We start from the raw sequence: 19,005 nt of genomic DNA, 5'->3' as shown, positions 1-19,005 counted from the left end.
CATCCAACCATGGGTCATGTGTCCAAACTGGTTCAAACTTTACCATATATAAATGCACAGCAACACAGTTCTACTATTCACAACCTCGGTCTGTATAATGAATTCCCAGTTATTGAAGAGTTACAGGCACGACATAGCCGAGAGGCATGGGTGATTCAGAAGTTTCTCGGGTGAGGTCCTGACAAAAGACCCCGATGGTGAGAATCTACTCAGGTCTTATCACAGTAAGATCAATCCGGTTAACTTCTCTAGGGTAGGGGGCAGCATTCGGAATTTTGGATGAAAAGCATGCCCAAATTAAACTGCCTGCTTCTCGGGCCCAGAAGATATGATATGCATATAACTGGTAGATTTGGATAGAAAACACTCTAAAGTTTCCAAAACTGTTAAAATAATGTCTGTGAGTATTGATTGTGAGTACTGATTTGGCAGGCAAAAACCTGAGAAAAATCCATTCGGGAAGTATTGTTTTTGTTTTGTTTTCTATTCAAATGTCATTACAGTATCCATTGACTTTGGACTCAAATTGCAGATCCTATGCCTTCCACTAGATGTCAACAGTCTTTAGAAATAGTTTCAGGCTTGTATTCTGAAAAATGAGGACGTAAGAGCAGTCTGAATGAGTGGACCCTAAAGTGTCACAGAGCTTTTTCATGCGCGCGACCGAGAGAGTGCCTTTCTTGTTTACCTTTTACATTGACGACGTTATTGTCCGGTTGAAATATTATCGGTTATTTAGGCTAAAAACAACCTGAGGATTGAATATACACATCGTTTGACATGTTTCTGTGAACTTTACGGATACAATATGGATTTTTTTGTCTGCCTGTTTTGACTGCGTTTGAGCCTGTGGATTACTGAAGAAAATGCGAACAAAACTGAGATTTTTGGATATAAAGAGACTTTATCGAACAAAAGGAACATTTATTGAGTAAATGAATGTCTGCTGAGTGCAACCATATGAAGATCAAAGATAAGGGATTAATTTTATCTCTATTTCTGACTTGTGTAACTCTTCTACTTGGCTGGTTACTGTTTGTAATGATTTGTCTGCTGGGCTATGTTCTTAAATACTCGTAAGGTATGCTTTCGCCGTAAAGTATTTTTTAAATCTGACACCGTGGTTGGATTCTCAAGAAGTTAATCTTTAAACCTATGTAAAAGGTTTTGTTTTCTGAATTTTTATAATGAGTATTTCTGTATTTGAATTTGGCGCCCAGCAGTTTCACTGGCTGTTGAAGTGGTGGGACGCTACCGTCTCACGTGCCCAAGAGAGGTTAAGATGATGCATAAGGTCATCGAACACTGCCTCAAGACCGAGGAATGGGCAGAGAGATTCTTCAAGGTTTTACCTGAGAGAAATCCCTACTTATATGATGACCTGAAAACACATGGACCACAGGGAAAGTTCAGTGAGTACAAACACATGTATAGTGAAATCAAGGGCTGGAATGAATCATCACTCGCTCTTAAACTAAAGTACTTTTGTGTGTTTGTTTCAGTCAGGAAAGATACTCCCGCCGTGGAATTGACAGATGAGGTGCGCACCGCACTCAGTGATTAGGTCCACGATCTATGGTCCATGACTATGCTACCCTCTTATAACCGGAAGATCACGTGTATCATGCCCGCACTAGACATACCGATGGTTCATGATCAACTGCTTCCCGAAGAATATGCAGAGTACCGGGTAAACGGCAATGATGACAATGCTATGATTATGCAACTGGAAGACATGCAGGGGCACTACCATCCCTGAACCGACCCGACATTTCATCTCCTTGGTAGTGTCTTCAATTAACATGCATGTGTTTGTCATTCCGAACATGATGTCTATGAAAGATGTCTTTGTGTTTGCGTAGTACACCTGGGTCCTGTACCAGACCATGATATGTCTGTGTATTACAAACGAAATAAACACGTTGAAGTGAAAAGACCTGTTTTGATCTTCCCTTTAATAGGATGGGAGTCCTTGTTCATGTCAAAGTAAGGAGGTGTTTTCTTTGACGTTTATTTATATGTATATCAATAAAGGACCATTGGATGATAGGCACCCTATAAAAGATGGATCCCTTTCCTCACGTTTACAAAATGGAAAGTGCACATTCCAAATGTGTCTCTGTTTTATTGTCTTATTGTCTAGTTGATTCAATGAGCTTGAAGGATATACCAAAAGGCATCGCACATACACTTGAAAGTATGTTGTGTTATTGCAAGTAAAAAGTTGTTCAATGGATTAACATTGTTCTGGTCCTCACGAGGGCCACAGTTGCGCACTCAAATCAAATCAAATTTATTTCTATAGCCCTTCTTACATCAGCTGATATATCAAAGTGCTGTACAGAAACCCAGCATAAACCACAAACAGCAAGCAATGCAGGTGTAGAAGCGCGGTGGCTAGGAAAAACTCCCGCACTGAAGATATGGGACAAGAACCCTTGTGAGGTCCCAAGACGGGATGAAAACACAACCCTTATAACTCATCCTATAACTCATAGAGTTGAAACGAATATTGGTGGAACACATGTCACAAAGAGTATGCCACAGAAAACACTCTCACAGACAGTCCAGGGTGATATAGTTTATTGTACACAACACAGACTGTATACAGATCACACTGTCCTTAGTACTGGTGCATTCGTAGCTTTGCCTTCTATATAGACATCAACATCCCATTCGTCACAGCACATTACATTTCATAGGTGGCGTCGACACTTGAGTCGTCGCAGTCGAATCGGACTAGACCGTCGCACACAGAGAACCCGTACTCGGATCCAGGTCTCGGGTTCTTCAGGGTCCACAGTTCGCAGACGTATTTCATTGTTTTAGCCATTAATCGGCAATCCACCTCGGTCCAGTACTTAGCCCCGATCGTCGCCGGGATCTTTGTGAACCCGGCCAGCTTCATACCCATTTTGTAATAGTCGCAGTCCTGAGAAGAAGCGCCCTCGACTCTCCAGAGTAGACTCTTCATCTCTCGGCACCAAGAGGAAAAGGCCTTGTGGTTGGTCACCACTCCGGTCATCAATCTCTTAATTCCCAGTCCCCTCGGAACTATGTTATAATCGGTGCCACACAGCGCCATGAAAAAGAGCTTTTCCCTTCGCTCCGTCTCGTCTCGGATTACATCTGGTTTGATACGCAGGTAAAAGTGCCTGCCCGCTCGGTTCATCCTCATGAAACGACCGTAACTGCCCCTCGGGTTTCAACCCGTTCAGGTACGCATTACTCAACCGCTTGAGGCCATTCATGACATTTTTCTGTTCTTTGCTTAGGACCACCTTCTATTCTGCGCAGTCGTCTAGGTAGGGCTCGGGGACCTCGTCCTCCTGCTGACACAAGATCTTCCTCTGCTCACCGGTAGACGGGGGGGGGTATCCGACTCGGAGTCCGATAGTGGACTCTTGTCAGATGTGGGGCATAGCTGTTCGAAGATGTAACAGGCCGTCTTTGTACTGACACAGCCTTTGTCTACAATGAGCCCCAACCCATCCAATCTGTTCCGGGCGTTCGACTTGAAGAACTTAGACAAGAAGGTGCGGTAGAGAGATCCCCTGATCCTGCATAGGTACAGGTACATAGCTACTGTTTTCTTAAAGTTGACAGCAGTCTCAATGACACTACAAGTACGTTTATTCCTCTTCATCGAGATTGCTGTCACGATCGTCGTCATCGTAGTCGATTTCAACACGAGATACATCATCCGAATCTCCGGTCATTGACGCCTCTACAGTCTTCTTGTTCTTCATTTTCTCCTGGTTGAAAAGTATGTTCCTGTAACACAAGTCGGTAGGGTCTAACCAGGAGGCCGATCTGCTTGCCGAGGAGGCAAGATGACGGAGCCATATGTCCACCGGTATAGGCGTTGCGGTAGACGCGCAGTGCAAGGATGTGTTCAACAGAAAGAAGACAATGCGTGACGTGGACCCCGTGTCAAGTCTCATTCTCACGCAGCTCGAGGCTCTGCGCCTGACTCCCATTTGCGCAGGCCTCAAGGTTGCAGACCTCCTCTCCTCTCCTCCCTTTTAACCCGCCATCTACCCCAGGATCCCACCGAATGAACTAATGCAATGGCCACTTGGTACAACTGCCTCATCCTGAAGAATAGGACCCTAACAGATCACGAAAAGGAAAACCTGGACCATGTCAATGTGAGATCCTTCATCCACAACAGAGTTGATGTAATGATAGGACCCAAGGACAGTCCCTTCACCAGACCCATGTACGTGGAGTTGACGCACTACCACCATCTCGACACCCTATCAGCCATGAACGCGTGCTACGTCTACCCGACAGTGAAAAGCTTATACGACTATCTTGTGAGACACGTGCAATTTGCAGTAGCGCAGCAAGTCGTCCACGCGTCATGATCAGCTGTCAATTGCAGGGAGGAGAGGACAAGAGTAAGGGAAAGAAAAGACTAGCCATGAGACGTCATGACAAGAGAAGCCTAAAAGTAAAGAAGATGATCGTCATCACAGTACATCCGCCAGTGGAAGGAAACGTTTGACCTGGACCTTGGACCCATAGGCGCGTTCAGTGAGCCTTCATGCTGTTACACAGCAAACAGCCATTGTTGGAAACAAGCAACCCCACGAGATTGACTTGACCGCGATCTAGCAACAGCTGTGCCTGTACAGCATGTACTATGACAATGAAAACGAATACATAATAAATAACTGAACAGTCTATTGAACACGGCGGTGTCTCTCATTGAGTATGTGTATCTATCCCTACATCTCTCTCTCTGTCATTACTATGTAAGGCATGTACAGCGCAGTGTTTCATATACCACATAGGATAGTTGTTACATTCACATGAGTTACAGAGGAGCAGTAGCAATCTGCATTCATTTCCAAGTTGTAGTGACAGGCTGAAGTTAGTGTTTACACTGGGAGGGAAATATAGAATATGTCTCCCTTGACAGATAGACTTTAAATAGTCAGTCTTGCCAAGCAACTTTCCCAATTCACTCTGCGAACCGGGGGATATGTGACGAATGCAATAAATCTAACAATGACGAGAGTGATTCAGTGGCATAAAGTGTAGTTACAGAGAGAGTTTGAGAGAGAAGAAAATAGCAAATAAAATGTGCCACATGAGCGTTTGGGTATTTATTTTAAAAACGCCCCTCACCCCGTGCCTAACCCAAACTAACCGTGGGAAGGAGTTTGATCGTGACACCTAGTGAAAGTGTCACATTCTACCAGCAAAATGTAGACCTGTATCTCTTTGACTCAACTCATTATTAATTTCACACTTGTAATGATGTTAGAGGAGAGTGGTATAGAAACCGACAACAGCGAGCTCACCCCGGTAGGATACACATGATTATATCCTACGTTACACACACCTTGTTTATACAACATGCTAATCGTAATCTTTTATCTTGTACGGTTCTGACGCTAATCTCCACTTCACAGGCATCAACCTTCGCCCTGAGCCGTTCTGTAGGTACACAGATTGTGAATGACTAATTCGATCACGTTTCATGCACTGTTATACCATGTCTATGTGATATTTTTATCCCACGCATACACATCTCATCACATCATAATACACATCTCAGGAGACCGATTACATACTATCCTCTGACGGAGAGGGACCTGAAATCCCTGTGGTATAAACAAGATCGTCCACTGTTGCCCCAGGAGGTCCTCAACCATGCACAACCTCATCCAGCATTTCCTCCTCCTGCCCAGCTGAACAAAAAGAAGGTGACATGGTACATCTGGAAATGTATACGGTGATGACACTTTGCCTGTGTGTATAGCCTCTTGATAATGTGATTATTTGTCTTTCTCTCAAATACATGGCCGATGATGAGGAAGAGCAGGGGGATGACGATTTTCCAATGTAGTGAGGACTAAGGAGAAGAACCCGTTTTTGTTCCTTTCTGGGCTCAATAAAGTTTATATTCTTTGGAAATGAATGCTGCCCCTGCTTCCCTGGTTGTAGACAGTGACGGTTTGGGTATGGATTTACTGACAAAGTGAATGCTTGTAATGTACTCTGTCAATAAACGTGAATGATCATTCGGTTTCAGAAATACTTTGTCTTTATTCACATGGGCATTGATGACTACAACACAAGTACTTTTGAAATGACATAGTGAAACAGGGATAGAACAGTGATTACATATGCTACCAACTTCCATCTATAGTAATCTACAGATTTCTTGTCGACTCTGACACGCGTGGACCTTCCATGTCTTCATCCCTGACGCTCGGGTTCGCTTGCATCGCGGGAACAGGGTCGAGTTGCAAAGGTGACTTTTTCAACCATGCTGATGTAGGACATTACATTTGTGATCTCAGAGAAGCGTGCACTTGTCCCAAGCGTAAACCCCAATGTATCAAACGTCACCTTGAATCTCTTTCCCTTGGCAGTTATAATCTTGAACAGGTATCCCAAACTCTCGTTATCATTATAATGCATTGCTGCACCCGGGTCGGCGTACAGTTTTTCCTTCATTCGTAGATGCTGTATCACTTCACGGTGCTCGGGTGACCTTTCTGCCGTATGAAGCTCCCCACCATGCACCTTTCAGCACCTTTATCATGTAACACATCTCTTCCACTATATGTGTCACAGAAAAGTAATCAGGGTTATGAGGTATTTTCCTCTGTCTAGGCAGCAAGTGCCCTACTCCCAGTTTACAAACGAGATCTATTATGTCAATAGGATTTGAAAATTCTCGTTGCACCAAGTCGTTACATATGTAACTGCCTCGACGGATGAGCACAGCAAATGTCACGACTGTTTCGTTGGTCTTCACCGTAACCGAACACACTCCTCCAGGTATGTCACCAAAGTGTGCTGCGATGATAATATCTCCAGCGCGAATCTTAGGTGTATCCATGAAGGATCTAATCTGCCGAGCCCCACCAGCGCTCACCCAGCCATTCTAAAAATGAAAGCCATGATCTGTTCAATAGTGACCAATTAAGCTTGCGTTGCATCTGCTGTTTTTGTCTCGCATCCTCCTCAGCACGAACCTCGTTGTCATCGTCAACCTCGTCGTTGTCCAGAAGGTTGTTGTTGGAATTGTATTGGTGACGAGTTTCGGCTTCGTGGTCCCTGGTATCCTCCAAGTCATCACCCGGAGTTTCGTGTTCATGCTCATCGTGGTACCACTCTTCATGTTCACGCTCATCATCCTCTTGCCAGCATCCGGGATCATCCTCACAGATCCAATCATCGTATTCACTGGACATTGTTGCTCGCCAAGCTCTCTCGGAATCGGGCCAGTTGGAGGCTGAAGACTTGAATGTTTGTGGTGCAACATTGCATCTGAGGCCTCTTGACGCAAACAACTGTCTCATAATGGTTCCCACGATTCTCCAAAATAAATCCCCTTGTTAGACACCTGTAAACCGTTCCAACTTATGCTTACACCCAAACAATCTGCTGCTGCTTGAATCTACACTTCGGTCGCCCAACTACCTAGAGAGCTCAATTTGGATTTGATAATATATTCTGACACTGAACGTTAACCCACTCTCAAAACGCTCCTACATGTACCGTCGTTCCTTTCTAGCTGCTTCACCACGACATTTTGAATTGTTCCATGATACTCATCTTTACCACACATCGTTTCACTGACCGCTCTGAAGAAACAACTTCCGTCTCCTTTTATTTTCACATTCTTACAAGGAGCCCCTAACTCACCAGCAGCTGTAAGAATTAGACTGCTGCTTGCACTGCACCTTCAGCCTCTTGCACAGAAGCTGCACAACTGCAGCTCTAACAGGGTTGAGCTGCAGCTCTCTACAAGTGTTGCCACTAACAAACTCAACGTCTGAGTTATTGCTACTGTCATTCCCGTATCATAATACCGGGGTGTATCGAAACACGCTGATGTAGCATGTGCCATTATTCACTCTATTCTGTGTTGGAGTGCCTTTGCTACTGTCATTAGTATAGTCATTAATATATGGCGTTGGGCCCCTATCGCCAAGGACCCCTGCATCCTGTACAGAATGTCTCCACATTCCCAAAGTTGTGGACTGTGTGCGTTTTGGGTATGGATTTTAAAACGCCCCCACTCCAAGACTAACTTCCCTGGTTGTGGACAGTTGTTCATTAAGCCATTTTGCCACAACTTTGGAGGAATAGTTTGGAATTTGGAAGACCCATTTGTGACCAAGCTTTAACTTCCTGACTGATGTCTTCAGATGTTGCTTCAATATATGCACATCATTTTCCTCCTCATGATGCCATCTATTTTGTGAAGTGCACCAGTCCCTCCAGCAGCAAAGCACCGTCACAACCTGATGCTGCCACCCCCATTCTTCACGGTTGGGATAGTGTTCTTCGGCTTGCAAGCTTCCCCTTTTTCTTCCAAACATAACAATGGTCATTACGGCCAAACAATTATATTGTTGTTTCATCAGATCAGAGGACAATTCTCCAAAAAGTATGATCTTTGTCCTCATGTGCAGTTGCATACCGTAGTCTAGCTTTTGCATGGCAGTTTTGGAGCAGTGGCTTCTTCCTTGCTGAGCGGCCTTTCAGGTTATATCGATATAGGGCTCGTTTTACTGTGGATATAGATGATTATGTACCAGTTTCCTCCAGCATCTTCACAAGGTCCTTTGCTGTTGTTCTACGGACTCTTCCTGAGCGGTATGACGGCTGTGTGATCCCATGGTGTTTATACAGATGAACGTGGTACCTTCAGGCGTTTGGAAATTGCTCCTGAGGATGAACCAGATTTACAATTGTGTTTCTGAGGTCTTGGCTGATTTGTTTTGATTTTTCCATGATGTCAAGCAAAGAGTCACTGAGTTAAGGTAGGCCTTGAAACACATCCACAGATACACCACTAATTGACTCAAACGATGTCAATTAGCCTATCAGAAGCTTCTAAAGCCATGACATAATTTTCTGGAATTTTCCAAGCCATTTAAAGCTACAGTCAACGTAGTGTATGTAAACTTCTGATCCACTGGAATTGTGAATTATTTCACTTATAAATCACTGTCTGTAAATAATTGTTGGAAAAATTACTTTTGTCATGAACAAAGAAGATGTTCTAACAGACTTGCCAAAACTATAGTTGGTTAACAAGATATTTGTGGAGTGGTGAAAAACGAGTTTCAATGACTCCAACCTAAGTGTATGTAAACTTCCGACTTCAACTGTACGTACTGACCCACAAAGGCAGTTTTGTAGGATCCTGTATGCGAGATTGGGGGCAGAGGAACAGTTCAAGTGGATTTCGGTCATCAAATTCCTTTGGTTCTGGTAATGACTCATTTCCATCTAGATCCGAACATGGTTCATGTGGACAGAATGATGTAAGTAAAATCTCTAATATTGTCAAGGTAAAGGCCACTGGAAGAATGAATGTCCTATTCTTGGTAAAAAGGTTTTCCGCATGCACTGTGACTCGTGCTATGAGCCGTGCTGACACTAAGGTCAAAATGGGATTTACACAGCACATAACCGAACAGTTAGATTATCCATTAAATTATTTACCTTTGCCTATGTCCTGTAGTGATCTTGTGATTGAGTAGTCCGCTGATCCCACCTTAAGGTTTATTTGATCAAGTACTTCCGGTTGAGGTAAGGAGTGTTGCCCAGGGTTACAACGTTCAAGATCAGTTGTTGATGAGGAAATGGACGCCTCACAGCAAAAGTTATGGGTGATGCTATTGTTCAGATCACAGTTCCTTATAAGATTTGTGATCTAGTTTTGAAAACATCTCATGACGTTTCTGATCACTTAGGCGTTAGTAAAACCTATGATCGAATTGTGCGTCATTTTGATTGGCCTTGTTTAACCTATTGAGGACAGAGGGCGCTGTTTTCACTTTGGGGAAAAATTGTGCCCAATTTAAACGGCCTCGTACTCAATTCCTGCTCGTACAATATGCATATTATTATTACTATTGGATAGAAAACACTCTCTAGTTTCTAAAACCGTTTGAATTATATCTGTGAGTAAAACAGAACTCCTTTTGCAGCAAACCTCCTGACAGGAAGTGGAAAATCTGAAATCGATGCACTGTTCTAGGGCCTGCCTATTAATGGGCTTCATATACACTGCTCAAAAAAATAAAGGGAACACTTAAACAACACAATGTAACTCCAAGTCAATCACACTTCTGTGAAATCAAACTGTCCACTTAGGAAGAAACACTGATTGACAATAAATTTCACATGCTGTTGTGCAAATGGAATAGGCAAAAGGTGGAAATTATAGGCAATTAGCAAGACACCCCCAAAAAAGGAGTGATTCTGCAGGTGGTGATCACAGACCACTTCTCAGTTCCTATGCTTCCTGGCTGATGTTTTGGTCACTTTTGAATGCTGGCGGTGCTCTCACTCTAGTGGTAGCATGAGACGGAGTCTACAACCCACACAAGTGGCTCAGGTAGTGCAGTTCATCCAGGATGGCACATCAATGCGAGCTGTGGCAAAAAGGTTTGCTGTGTCTGTCAGCGTAGTGTCCAGAGCATGGAGGCGCTACCAGGAGACAGGTCAGTACATCAGGAGAAGTGGAGGAGGCCGTAGGAGGGCAACAACCCAGCAGCAGGACCGCTACCTCCTCCTTTGTGCAAGGAGGTGCACTGCCAGCGCCCTGCAAAATGACCTCCAGCAGGCCACAAATGTGCATGTGTCTGCTCAAACGGTCAGAAACAGACTCCATGAGGGTGGTATGAGGGCCCGACGTCCACAGGTGGGGGTTGTGCTTACAGCCCAACACCGTGCAGGACGTTTGGCACTTGCCAGAGAACACCAAGATTGGCAAATTCGCCACTGGCGCCCTGTGCTCTTCACAGATGAAAGCAGGTTCACACTGAGCACATGAGCACATGTGACAGACGTGACAGAGTCTGGAGACGCCGTGGAGAACGTTCTGCTGCCTGCAACATCCTCCAGCATGACCGGTTTGGCGATGGGTCAGTCATGGTGTGGGGTGGCATTTATTTGTGGGGCCGCACAGCCCTCCATGTGCTCGCCAGAGGTAGCCTGACTGCCAATAGGTACTGAGATGAGATCCTCAGACCCCTTGTGAGACCATATGCTGACACATGCACATTTGTGGCCTGCTGGAGGTCATTTTGCAGGGCTCTGGCAGTGCACCTCCTTGCACAAAGGCAGGGGTAGCGGTCCTGCTGCTGGGTTGTTGCCCTCCTACAGCCTCCTCCACATCTCCTGATGTACTGGCCTGTCTCCTGGTAGCACCTCCATGCTCTGGACACTACGCTGACAGACACAGCAAACCTTTTTGCCACAGCTCGCATTGATGTGCCATCCTGGATGAACTGCACTACCTGAACCACTTGTGTGGGTTGTAGACTCCGTCTCATGCTACCACTAGAGTGAGAGCACCGCCAGCATTCAAAAGTGACCAAAACATCAGCCAGGAAGCATAGGAACTGAGAAGTGGTCTGTGGTCACCACCTGCAGAATCACTCCTTTTTTGGGGGTGTCTTGCTAATTGCCTATAATTTCCACCTTTTGTCTATTCCATTTGCACAACAGCATGTGAAATGTATTGTCAATCAGTGTTGCTTCCTAAGTGGACAGTTTGATTTCACAGAAGTGTGATTGACTTGGAGTTACATTGTGTTGTTTAAGTGTTCCCTTTATTTTTTTGAGCAGTGTATATCAGTATACATGCACTTCATACGTCTTCCACTAGATGTCGACAGGCAGTGATCTGGGGTTGAATAATAGCTCTCGGCATGACGTGTCACCAGTTTCCTGTTTTCTGGAGAGCGCGTGAAGGGACCTGGATTTGCCTTCTGATAAGCTGTCGTTATGGACGACTAATATCTCCGGCTTTGATTTTATTTGATACATGTGACAATATCATCGTAAAGTATGTTTTTTCAATATATTTTTATTAGATTATTGAAATTTATTCGGGACGTTAGGCGTGTTACGTTGTGTGCCTTTGTTCACGAAGGAGAGCTTAGCGCCACTTTGCTAGCTTCCGTGCTAATTGACTGGAGAAGAGGACATTCTAAATCCAAACAACGATTGTTCCCGACAAAGGACCCCTTGTACAAAATTCTGATGAAAGATCATCAAAAGTAGGACCCATTTTATGATGCTATTTCATATATCTGTAAAACATGTGAAATAGTTGTTTGCGCCCAGAGTTTGGGCACTCTCTCGCTATACCTAAGCTGGATGTCGTAATGAAGTTATTTTTAGAATTCTAACACGGCGATTGCATTAAGAACTAGTATCATTTCCTATACAACATGTATTTTCTATTAACGTTCATGAATAGTTCTTTGGTCAGAATAGATGGAGTGTCATAAAAATATCCGCACATTCTGGGAAAAAGATGCTACGTTAGCACAATGTATAACCACTGATTTCAGCTCTAAATATGCACATTTTCGAACAAAACATAAGTGTATGTATAACCTGATGTTATAGGACTGTCATCTGATGAAGGTTTATGAAGGTAAGTGAAAATTAATATCTTTTGCTGGTTTATTCCCTATCGCTAACGTGCCTATTGCTATCGCTAACGTGCCTTGATGAATGAATGCGGTAGTGTGGTAGGCTTTTGTAGTAAGCTAATATAATGCTATATTGTGTTTTCGCTGTAAAACACTTAAACAATCTGAAATATTGTCTGGATTCACAAGATGCTTGTCTTTAATTTGCTGTACACCATCGATTTTTCAGAAATGTTTTGTGATGAGTATTTAGGTATTTGACGTTGGTGTCTGTAATTACTCTGGCTGCTTCGGTTCTATTTCTGACGGTAGCTGTGATGGTAGCTGCAATGTAAAACTGATTTATACCTCAAATATGCACATTTTTGAACAAAACATAGATTTATTGTATAACATGTTATAAGACTGTCATCTGATGAAGTTGTTTCTTGGTTAGTTTGGTTGGTTCTTGGTTAGTTAGGTTGGCTTTGTGCATGCTACCTGTGCTGTGAAAAATGTCTGTCCTTTTTTGTATTTGGTGGTGAGCTAACATAAATATATGTGGTGTTTTCGCTGTAAACATTTTAAAAATCGGACATGTTGACTGGATTCACAAGATGTGTATCTTTCATTTGCTGTATTGGACTTGTTAATGCGTGAAAGTTAAATATTTCTAAAAAATATCTTTAGAATTTTGCGCTCTGCCTCTTCAGTGGAATGTGGGAGGAGTTCCGCTAGCGGAACGCCAGAGCCAGACAGGTTAAAGACATTTCCGCTTACATCCTCGTGTAGCACCTACATGTTAACTGTGATGTGTCAGGCTACGAGATTCTGCAGCCTATCCACTTCGCAACATTACCACTAAATCTGTTGTGAAGGCTTTGTCACCGTTCATCTACATTTTTGGAATACCTCAGTTGATTCAGAGCCATCAGGGCTCCAACTTCACTTCGCACATATTTTTACAAGTCTTGTGACAATTGTGTTTAAAACATACTCAGGCCAGTGCTTATCCGACTTCAAAGTTACTGTTTGTTACGTGCGTACTGCACTGAAATAAAACGTGACTGGGAAGAGGGATTACGCTGGTTGCTACTCGCTGTTAAAGAAGTATCACGAGAGCACTGGTTTCAATCCTAATTACCTTGTTTTTGGTCATATTGTGCATGGTCCTCTTGTTGTATAAAAGGAGGATTGGAAGGTGGTTGAGCCTCCCCCAAATTTAATGTCATATGTTAGTGTTTCTGACACCGGTTGTATGTAGCTTGTGAAATGGCTAAAGAAAAACTAGCTTCCTCTCAGGTGAGGATGAAAAGGTTGTTTGACCGGTGAGCTGAGCCGCGACAATTTAGTCCAGGGGACCAGGTTCTGGCCCTGCTGCCCATTGTTGGTTCTCCTTTTCAGGCCAAATTCAGCGGCCCATACACTGTGGTTCGCCAATTGTCCAATCTGAACTATCTGATTGCGACCCCTGAGCACAGAAAGGCGAATCAGCTCTGCCATGTCAATTTGTTAAAGCCCTATTATGCTCGTTTGTCTTCTGAATTGGCTAAATCAAAACTATGTGCTAAAACTGACGTGGTTAGTCCTGTTCTTTTGGTGGAATCCGTTGATCTGAGTTCAGCCACTTCACCTTCATATGCAGTGTGATGAACAGGGGGTGCCGGGCCCTGATGATGGTATTTTGCAGGGTTGGAGAGTTTGTTGGGTCACCTGTCTGATTGCCAAGCAGAGTTAAATGATTTGATCACTGATTTTCAGTCTTGTTTTGCTCACACATAGATATGTTAGGAGAAAATCCCAGCCCATGCTCTTACAATGGAAAGCATAGGGGAATATCCAATTACAGCTCCCACATTGCAATTCCTATGGCTTCCACTAGGTGTCAACAGTATTTGTTCAAGGCTTCAGGCTTGTAACTCGAATAACGAGTAATAAATACGTTTTGGGGAGAGAGGAGAGGAGGAATCCTGGGCTGGAGAAACCGAAGATGGAGAGAGGAGACCACTCCTCTCCCATCGGTCCATTCTCTCCCTCATCTGGTCCATGGCGGAACCGATGCGATGGAGGACACGTTCCTCCATAGATGGGAGGGGGTTGGCAGCTGCTCCTGCTGACTCCATTCTTGGTGGTGCGGGATTCTGTAATGCCCGTGGTGTAGTGGAGGAAAGAGTCAGATGCAGGACACAGAGAGTTCAGAGTAGCGTAACTTTTAATCACCACAAAGGTGAAACACGACGCCACTCCAACCAAATACCCCAACATACAAGGGGAACAAACTAATTCCGAAAATACAACTAACACGAACCGTGACATACACGCATGTACAAACAGTACACAAAACAATCCCGCACACCAAACAGGCGGGCCTGCTGGGTAATAAAGCCCTACTAATCACCCTAACTAAAAACAGGTGTAACCAATAAACAAATAAGGAGGGGGAGGAGAAAAGTCAGTGGCAGCTAGTAGGCCGGTGACCACGACCGCAGAGCGCCACCCGAACAGGAAGGGGAGCCACCTTCGGTAGGAGTCGTGACACATGCTTTCGCTGTAAAGCCTACTGTAAATTGGACAGATTAGATTAACAACAATTTCAGCTTTCAACCAATATAAGACACATGTATGTACCTAAATGTTTAATATCCATAATTTTAAAGATTATTTATTTGAATTGTGAGCCCTTCAGTTTCAACGGAAGTTGTCCCTCTAGCGAGACGCCTAGCCTTAAGAAGTTTTAAGTACATGCTGGTTAATGATATCGCTGTACCATCATTCTCCAGTTGAGCCTCCCCGTGTCTCTTGGTGAGCAAGCCAGGTAGTTCTTAGATTTTGCACTGACTACCGGAAGGTTAGTGTGACACAATCGGACTGTTACCCACTCCCACGGATGGAAGATTGTGTTTACCAGGTTGGTGCTGCCCGGTTTGTAATTAAACTTGCGGAAGGGTTACTGGCAGGTGCCTTTGTCATCAAGAGCTCGTGAAATATCTGCTTTAATTATTCCTTCAGGTCTTTTCTCCTATACGGTCAGGAGTTTAGGCCTACGCAAGGCTCCCGCTACGTTTCAGCGTCTTCTGAATAGGGTGATCTCTGGCCTTGAAGGCTGTGCTGTTTATCTAGATGATGTGGTTGTTTTATGGTGACACTTGGGAGCGCTATCTGGTGCAGATACGGACTCTGTTTGAATGTTTGACTGAGGCCTGTCCCACTTGAACTTAGCCAAATGTGAGTGTGCCCAGGCAACAGTGACCTACCTCGGCAGAGTGTTCGGGCAATGTCGTGTTCTCCCGGTGCGGGCTAAAGTGGCCGCTATCGATCTGTTTCCACCGCCCACCACCAAGAAGAAGCTGCAACGCTTCCTAGGTATGGTTGGGTATTATTGGGGGTTTTGCTTCGACTTCTCCACGGTTGTAGCACCTCTGACTGATCTGTTGAAGAAGAGGGCTGATTTAATCTGGTCTTCCTGCTGTCAGAGTGCTTTTGAAAATGTGAAACTGCTTCTTAACTCTGACCCTGTGTTGGCTGCCGCATGATTGGAACTGCCTTCAGCCTATATGTGGATGCCAGTAATTTAGTGGCAGGTGCCGTGTTGCTTCAAGCAGATGGGGGTGTTGAACATCCTGTTAGTTATTTCTCCCAAAAGTTTAACAGCTATCAGTTTAATTATTTAGTGGATGAGAAAGAGGCCCTTGCTTAATAAATCTGGGCATTGCAGCATTTTGAGGGATATGTGTGGTCCCTATTGTTGTTTACACTGACCACAACCCCTTTACTTTCCTGCACACCATGCTTTGCCCAAATCGCAGAATTATGCGCCGGTGTTTGTTCCTGCAGGCGTTCCATTTGGATGTACGTCATGTAGAAAGTGAGGATAATGTTGTGTCTGATGCGCTTTCCCGTGCACCGATTTAGTCGATCTTAGGACGCCTTCGTTGTTTTTTTTTTACATTTTCGGTTGGTGGTCTGTACAGGGTTTATTTTGTTCTTTCTGTTGCTCTAGCTTCTGCTCTCCTGTCGCTTGGTCTCCATTTCTTTCTCTTAAATTGTTTTAATTGCTTCCAGGTACTGTGGTTGCTGAGGTTGGATGGGGTCAGGGGATTTGGTTGGGTTGGTATCATCGGAATCCGGTGGGCCTCTTTATGGTTTGTATAGTATTTTGTGTCGGAACGTTTAATAGTTATGGTTTTTGATTAGTTATATTTGTGTGGTTGTGGGTTTTGTTTTCAGGTCTTTGTTAGTTCCTGATTTTCATAGGGGAGTGGGTGTTACACCCCCTCGGTTTCCCTGCCTCCTTCTCTGTGTTTGTGTTTATATTTGCAGATTGGGGACAGGTGGAGCTGATTGGGTCGTTAAGGTGATAAGTTGCACCTGGGTTTGGGATCAACTAGGTGATAAAAGGTCCTGGTGCCCAGTCCTGCCTCCCTCTCTCTCTCTGCAAGCACCATTTTGTTTTGTGATCTGGTTGATTGGTTTTTATTAGGTGCGCTTAATCTCCATTGCATCCCTCACATGCCTACTTTCACACTTCACAAGTTAGTTTTCTTGTTCAAATCTAGGCTAAGCACTATGCCTCCCTCAACAGTCATATGTCGAACAACATCCCTTATTGTACAAGTAATATCCATAATATCCCTCCCAGGAACATTGTACGTCTGACTCGGATCTGATACTCCCCATCACTTTGTTAACACGGTTAGCGAAAACGCTTGCCAAAATCTTATCAGTATTCCGTAAACTTAAAGGCCTAACATTTTCCAGCTTCTCCCTGCTCCATTTGTTTTATAATATTTAACAATCCCGTGGACAATGATTATGGAACTACCTGTGCCTGTTACACGTCCAACAATACAGGTGATAAAATATCCACAAATTGATGATACAACTCACTTTTCAGCCCATCTGATCCCAGACTTTTTTCCCTATTACTGGCCAAGATAGCCTCCCGTATCTCCTTAATAACCGTCATATTTTTCGTTCAGCATCAGATAATTTAGCATCAATAAAACCTAAAACCTCCTCACTACAGCCTTGATCGCCCCCCCCCCCCCATGCATGCACTCTTTTCAAAGTTATGCACAGCAGCCTGAGCTTCCATGAAGCCTGCCACATCATAACCCTCCACCGTATCAACTTTTTCCAGCTCAATGTCAAGTTGTTTATTCAGAGCTATACGCTCCCTCTTTAAAAGAAAATTCCTCCATCTTGAATATTCAACACTCAACCCTCTAATCTTCTCTTTTAGACCCTCCCACCACAATCCAATATTAACACATTTAAAATCACTCAACGTTTCTGTTTAATACAATCGGCAATCATATCAATATATTTCTCTTTTAGTAGCTCAGCATTCAAATACCATGCACCACCCCCTCTAGTAGGCAAACTATGACCCAGCAGGAACCCAAGAGAGGCATGATCACTTACATTTTTTTAATCATACCTAATCTTGTGAACATATTGCACCACATTTACAGCCGCTAAACAATAATCAATGCGGCTTTGCCTGGGACTGTTTAAAACAACCTGCCTCCTCGAACGCTCTCACCTGGATGCATACCCCGACATACATCACTCAATGATCCTTCATTACCCCCAGCAAGACTAGCCTAGACGGATCAGAGCACAATAATGCACTCCTTGACATGCCCAGTTCAGTCAAACGAACGTTAAAATCTCCCAACCAATATACAGTTACCCACACAATGTTGCTCAAGTGACTGAAAAAACAGGGCTCGGTCAATCTCATTATTAGGTGCATAAACATTCAAAAAATGGAACACTTAAAAGCCTACCTTCATCCGTGTGCACTTCCCTAATATTCTGCAGACTATCCCGCTTAATTAAAATAGCAACCTCACAAGTCCTCTTCCTACCATTATTAAAATAAATCAAATCCATCCAGCATACTGTTAGTCCAGTGTCTCTTGAAGGCATTAAATAACAGCCTGAAGTAGGCTTACTGTCTGGTCTAACTTTTCCATATCTTAGTCTCATTAATATTGACAGACATAACGCTCACCATGAGTAGGAGTATGATGTTTATTGTTTCCATCAAGACCCAGTCTTTTTTTTTTTCTTCTTGATATGCCTCCTTTCCTTCGATTATTTTCTTATCCTTTGGACTTCATCCGAGGACACATCACCTACAGAGTCCTGTGTGAGGATTCACCCTTCACCTCCATACTTTCAGGACTAGTCAGATATAAAACCTTCATGATCAGCACCCCCTGCAACTTCAGACAGATCCGTGGCCGACACTCCTCCACCGGCTCCTTTCCATCTTCGACGACGCCTTCCAAGAACTCTCCGTCTATGCTAGACCCGATTCCATCCCCATCTGCCACAGTAGATTCATCACCCTCTTCTCCTTCACCATCCTGGCCTCCTTTTTTTCTCCATCCCATCTCCCTCCACTCTCTTCTCCCACCTCCTGTTGTTCCATGTCATCACCATCTGTCGGCCCAGAACACACGCAGTGGATGCCGCTCTCACCACAGCCATTGCAAGGTCTCCCCGTTTTCACGAAGCACTCTCGCATAATGCCCTTGTATTCCCCATCGCCGGTATAAAAAAATCATAGCAGTCCCGGACTACA

At 44.1% G+C, this 19,005-nt stretch overlaps 1 protein-coding gene across 1 annotated transcript in view; it reads right to left on the bottom strand.

Moving 5' to 3' along the window:
• Positions 1-18,482, bottom strand: part of LOC129812564 (brain-enriched guanylate kinase-associated protein-like) — a 99,878-nt gene extending 81,396 nt beyond the window's left edge. Inside the window, exon 1 of the mRNA XM_055864224.1 lies at positions 18,430-18,482. The gene's annotated coding sequence lies outside the window, so the exon portion shown is untranslated. The remainder of the gene's footprint in view (positions 1-18,429) is intronic.
• Between the last annotated feature and the right edge of the window lie 523 nt (positions 18,483-19,005).

The sequence above is a fragment of the Salvelinus fontinalis genome, chromosome 16 (assembly GCF_029448725.1).
Source record: "Salvelinus fontinalis isolate EN_2023a chromosome 16, ASM2944872v1, whole genome shotgun sequence".
In the NCBI taxonomy this organism is placed as follows: Eukaryota; Metazoa; Chordata; class Actinopteri; order Salmoniformes; family Salmonidae; genus Salvelinus; species Salvelinus fontinalis.
Note: the sequence above shows the minus strand (reverse complement) of the source record. Positions and strands in the feature narration are given on the sequence as shown.